Raw genomic sequence first — 6,000 nt, forward strand, 5'->3', positions numbered from 1 at the left:
ACAGAACAAACCTACTGATTAAAGTATTTGTGTCAACTGAAAGTCTACAATCTTTATTCAGACTTAGTGAATAATATATGAAACCAGGAGTGATTTCAGAAAGATAGCTCGACATCAGCAAGAGAAGAAAAACTTAAACCGGATATTCGACTGTGGAAGACTTCGCAGCAACTGGATCCTCGACGACTAACTGATTCGATGGAAATTGTTGGAACTCCATGGCGGCTGGAAACAACCGGTAATTTAAGTTATAACTGGAAAATGTTTGAACAGATGTTCCAAATATTTATCACAGATTATGATTTAAGCCATGCCTCTGATGCAATGAAAATAGCCCTACTTCTCTCAACAGGAGGGCATGGAGCTAGAGAAATCTATAATTGCTTTAATTACTGAGAAGGTGAAGACAAATCCAAAGTAGAAATCATACTCAAAGAAATTGCTAAATGCTGTAACAGTCAGGCTGGTAAGATGCTGGAAAGATTTAACTCTTGTCAGAGAAACAGAGGGCCCATCTCTGATTTTATTACAAATCTCAAGTTAATACCACAAGGCTGTGATTATGCTGGTTTCAGAGACACTGTGATAATGCATCAATTAATTTCTGGACTATCTGATAAAAATATGCGGGAAGAACTATTACAAAATAAGCATCTAACTCTAGAAATCGCAATACAAAAATGCCTTGCTTATGAACAAAAACAAAATCAATACTGTCAGTCTTTACAAACACAGAATCAGTGTCTAGAAAAGAAAATCAGAAAAAACGGCGCCAAAACGTACCACGAGACAGAGACAGAATTGAAGGAAGTTCTGAGCGGCAGCCATCTTGAGGAAGGAGCCGCATATGCGCAGTTGTGCAAGAGCGCACATTAAGGAAACTCGAATTGTGCATGGGCAATTGAGTCCGGCACATGATGTCACAAGCGTCATGACGTCAGATGACCAGGACCACACCCACTTAAAAGGGAAATGCACGAAAATGAACAAAAATAAATTTAAAGCCGCAACACCCAATTTTCTTGCCTCGAAAGACAGAACAATGCCCGAACTTACACCGGCAGTTAAAAATAACTTTCATAACACCCTGGAACAAGCAGTTAGCACTGCCCTAGAAGATGATATGGTCCTTGTAGATTCCGACTCAGACGAAGATTTCATCTTGGGAGGTGGCTACCCCAGTACCAAATCCGAACCGCAACTAGAGGTGTTAGAACATAGAACATAGAACGATACAGCGCAGTACAGGCCCTTCGGCCCATGATGTTGCACCGAAACAAAAGCCATCTAACCTACACTATGCCATTATCATCCATATGTTTATCCAATAAACTTTTAAATGCCCTCAATGTTGGCGAGTTCACTACTGTAGCAGGTAGGGCATTCCACGGCCTCACTACTCTTTGCGTAAAGAACCTACCTCTGACCTCTGTCCTATATCTATTACCCCTCAGTTTAAAGCTATGTCCCCTCGTGCCAGCCATTTCCATCCGCGGGAGAAGGCTCTCACTGTCCACCCTATCCAACCCCCTGATCATTTTGTATGCCTCTATTAAGTCTCCTCTTAACCTTCTTCTCTCCAATGAAAACAACCTCAAGTCCATCAGCCTTTTCTCATAAGATTTTCCCTCCATACCAGGCAACATCCTGGTAAATCTCCTCTGCACCCACTCCAAAGCCTCCACGTCCTTCCTATAATGCGGTGACCAGAACTGTATGCAATACTCCAAATGCGGCCGTACCAGAGTTCTGTACAGCTGCAACATGACCTCCTGACTCCGGAACTCAATCCCTCTACCAATAACGGCCAACACTCCATAGGCCTTCTTCACAACCCTATCAACCTGGGTGGCAACTTTCAGGGATCTATGTACATGGACACCTAGATCCCTCTGCTCATCCACACTTCCAAGAACTTTACCATTAGCCAAATATTCCGCATTCCTGTTTTTCCTTCCAAAGTGAATCACCTCACACTTCTCTACATTAAACTCCATTTGCCACCTCTCAGCCCAGCACTGCAGCTTATCTATATCCCTCTGTAACCTGCTACATCCTTCCACACTATCGACAACACTACCGACTTTAGTATCGTCTGCAAATTTACTCACCCACCCTTCTGCGCCTTCCTCTAGGTCATTGATAAAAATGACAAACAGCAACGGCCCCAGAACAGATCCTTGTGGTACTCCACTTGTAACTGAACTCCATTCTGAACATTTCCCATCAACCACCACCCTCTGTCTTCTTTCAGCTAGCCAATTTCTGATCCACATCTCTAAATCACCCCCAATCCCCAGCCTCCGTATTTTCTGCAATAGCCTACAGTGGGGAACCTTATCAAACGCTTTGCTGAAATCCATATACACCACATCAACTGCTCTACCCTCGTCTACCTGTTCAGTCACCTTCTCAAAGAACTCGATAAGGTTTGTGAGGCATGACCTACCCTTCACAAAGCCATGCTGACTATCCCTGATCATATTATTCCTATCTAGATGATTATAAATCTTGTCTCTTATAATCCCCTCCAAGACTTTACCCACTACAGACGTGAGGCTCACCGGTCTATAGTTGCCGGGGCTGTCTCTGCTCCCCTTTTTGAACAAAGGGACCACATTTGCTATCCTCCAGTCCTCTGGCACTATTCCTGTAGCCAATGATGACATAAAAATCAAAGCCAAGGTCCAGCAATCTCTTCCCTGGCCTCCCAGAGAATCCTAGGATAAATCCCATCAGGACCCGGGGACTTATCTATTTTCAGCCTGTCCAGACTTGCCAACACCTCTTCCCTACGTACCTCAATACCATCTATTCTATTAGCCTGGGTCTCAGCATTCTCCTCCACAACATTATCTTTTTCCTGAGTGAATACTGACGAAAAATATTCATTTAGTATCTCTCCTATCTCTTCAGACTCCACACACAACTTCCCATCCCTGTCCTTGACTGGTCCTACTCTTTCCCTAGTCATTCGCTTATTCCTGACATACCTATAGAAAGCTTTTGGGTTTTCCTTGATCCTACCTGCCAAATACTTCTCATGTCCCCTCCTTGCTCGTCTTGGCTCTCTCTTTAGATCCTTCCTCGCTACCTTGTAACTATCCATCGCCCCACTGAAACTTCACACCTCATCTTCACATAGGCCTCCTTCTTCCTCTTAACAAGAGATTCCACTTCTTTGTTAAACCACGGTTCCCTCGCTCGACGCCTTCCTCCCTGCCTGACCGGTACATACTTATCAAGAACACGCAGTAGCTGATCCTTGAACAAGCTCCACTTATCCAGTGTGCCCAACACTTGCAGCCTACTTCTCCACCTTATCCCCGCCAAGTCACGTCTAATGGCATCATAATTGCCCTTCCCCCAGCTATAACTCTTGCCCTGCGGTGTATACTTATCCCTTTCCATCATTAACGTAAACGTCACCGAATTGTGGTCACTGTCCCCAAAGTGCTCTCCTACCTCCAAATCCAACACCTGGCCTGGTTCATTACCCAAAACCAAATCCAACGTGGCCTCGCCTCTTGTTGGCCTGTCAACATATTGTGTCAGGAAACCCTCCTGCACACACTGTACAAAAAACGACCCATCTAATGTACTCGAACTATATCTTTTCCAGTCAATATTTGGAAAGTTAAAGTCTCCCATAATAGCTACCCTGTTACTTTCACTCTTATCCAGGATCATCCTCGCCATCCTTTCCTCTACATCCCTAAAACTATTTGGAGGCCTTTAGAAGCCTCCCAACAGTGTGACCTCTCCTTTCATGTTTCTAACCTCAGCCCATACTACCTCGGAAGATGAGTCCCCATCTAGCATCCTCTCCGCCACCGTAATACTGCTCTTGACTAGCAGCGCCACACCTCCCCCTCTTTTGCCTCCTTCTCTGAGCTTACTAAAACACCTAAACCCCGGAACCTGAAACATCCATTCCTGTCCCTGCTCTATCCATGTCTCCGAAATGGCCACAACATCGAAGTCCCAGGTACCAACCCATGCTGCCAGCTCCCCTACCTTATTTTGTATACTCCTGGCATTGAAGTAGACACACTTCAAACCACCTACCTGAACACTGGCCCCCTCCTGCGACGTCAAATCTGTGCTCCTGACCTCTATACTCTCATTCTCCCTTACCCTAAAACTACAATCCAGGTTCCCATGCCCCTGCTGCATTAGTTTAAACCCCCCCAAAGAGCACTAACAAATCTCCCCCCCAGGATATTTGTGCCCCTCAGGTTCAGATGTAGACCATCTGTTGTACCATGAAGACCCCGAAGATGAGTTCTTTGGAATGGGGAATGGGGAATCTTCAGCCCAGCATATATGACATCCCGACTTGTGAGTGCAGGATTATGCTGCGGCCTGATACCAAGAAACAGAGAGTGGTCCACGCACCACAAAGGGTCCCAGCCTCCACACAAGAAGATGATTCGTTCATTGAACATGAAGAGAACGATCACAACTCCGGAACAAAAAGCGATGATTTGCCTATCGAACAATACACACAATACTGCTCAGACATGGCTGAGTTATTCGGAGATCCTGATCACAGCATCAGCAACACGGTTGAATAGTGGTAGATGAATCCAACACCATGATGCCATGGCAGATCGTCGATACATTGGATGACAGCAATACCCAAGATGAAGACGATGCCACACGGAGAGCACAGAACAATTCCGTTGAGAGAGCACAAATCGACTCTACAGCGGGAACATTGCATGACTCCACAAAGAGAGCGATGACAAACTCCACAGAGAGCGCGATGAAGGACTCCACAGAGAGAGCGATGAAGGACTCCACAGAGAGAGCGATGAAGGACTCCACAGAGAGAGCGATGAAGGGCTCCACAGATAGAACGATGAAGGACTCCACAAAGAGAGCGACACAAGCCTCCGCAAAGAGAGTGACGCAAGCCTCCACAGACAGCTCGGTGACAGACTCAAAAATGGAAGCAAGCAAACACTCCATAGCGAAAGCCATGCATGTGCAAGACCATGAAGATCTATCAAACTTATTTGAGCCACCAGAAGAAGACACTGAATGTCTACCCACTGTATGTGAGACAAGTGACGAAGAAATCACAATTCCCATACAGGATGGGCAGGATCACAGCGAGACTGACATATCTCAGCTCATCTGCACAAAAGCACTGAATAATCAGAGGACAGCCACCCAAGAGTCCAGAAAGACCACGTCAAGAGAAATCTTGAAGATTTTGACTCCAAAAAAGGAGCACAAAGAGATCACAGATGATTCAAATGAATCTGAAATGACTCCAAAAGCGGAGCACCAAGAAATCAATGATAATTCAAGTGAAGCTGAAATGACTCCAAAAGAGGAGCACCTAGAAATCAATGATAATTCAAGTGAACCAGAAATGACTCTAGAAGAGGAGTACCAAGTAAGCAAAGAAGAGGAATCAAATCCACCACAAATGACTGATGTCACCAACATCAATGCAACATCAGATCATTCTCACAATTCTCAAGAAGATACGCTCAATGTAGCAGAGACCACAAAGGACACGGACACCAATAACTGACAATGACTCAAATCATCCACATGAGCGCAACAAGAACAACAAAAACCGCACGACGCACAGCAGAAACAAGAACAACAACAGCAACAACAAAAGCAACATGCAGCACAACAAGAACGACAAAAACAACAAGAAGCATCCCAGAAACAACAAGCATGACAAGAAAAAGAGCAAGGATAAAAGCGAAAACAACGAAAACAGAATCAACAAGCGTGACAAAAAGAACAACAAGAACAACAACAATGAAACAACGACCTGTACAACATGGTAGAACTCTGCACGTGAAGGACAATGCCACAGCACATTGCGAAACAATGACAAGACTACAAACATGCCATGGCATGATAAAGAATCTCACGAATTCACATCTGCTCCAGAACAAACAAGCAAAACAGCTTTCACGAATGATGACATACAGCATCAATACCACAAACACAGGAAAAAGTTGAGGTCAG

Source organism: Scyliorhinus torazame, chromosome 1 (assembly GCF_047496885.1).
Source record: "Scyliorhinus torazame isolate Kashiwa2021f chromosome 1, sScyTor2.1, whole genome shotgun sequence".
In the NCBI taxonomy this organism is placed as follows: domain Eukaryota; kingdom Metazoa; phylum Chordata; class Chondrichthyes; order Carcharhiniformes; family Scyliorhinidae; genus Scyliorhinus; species Scyliorhinus torazame.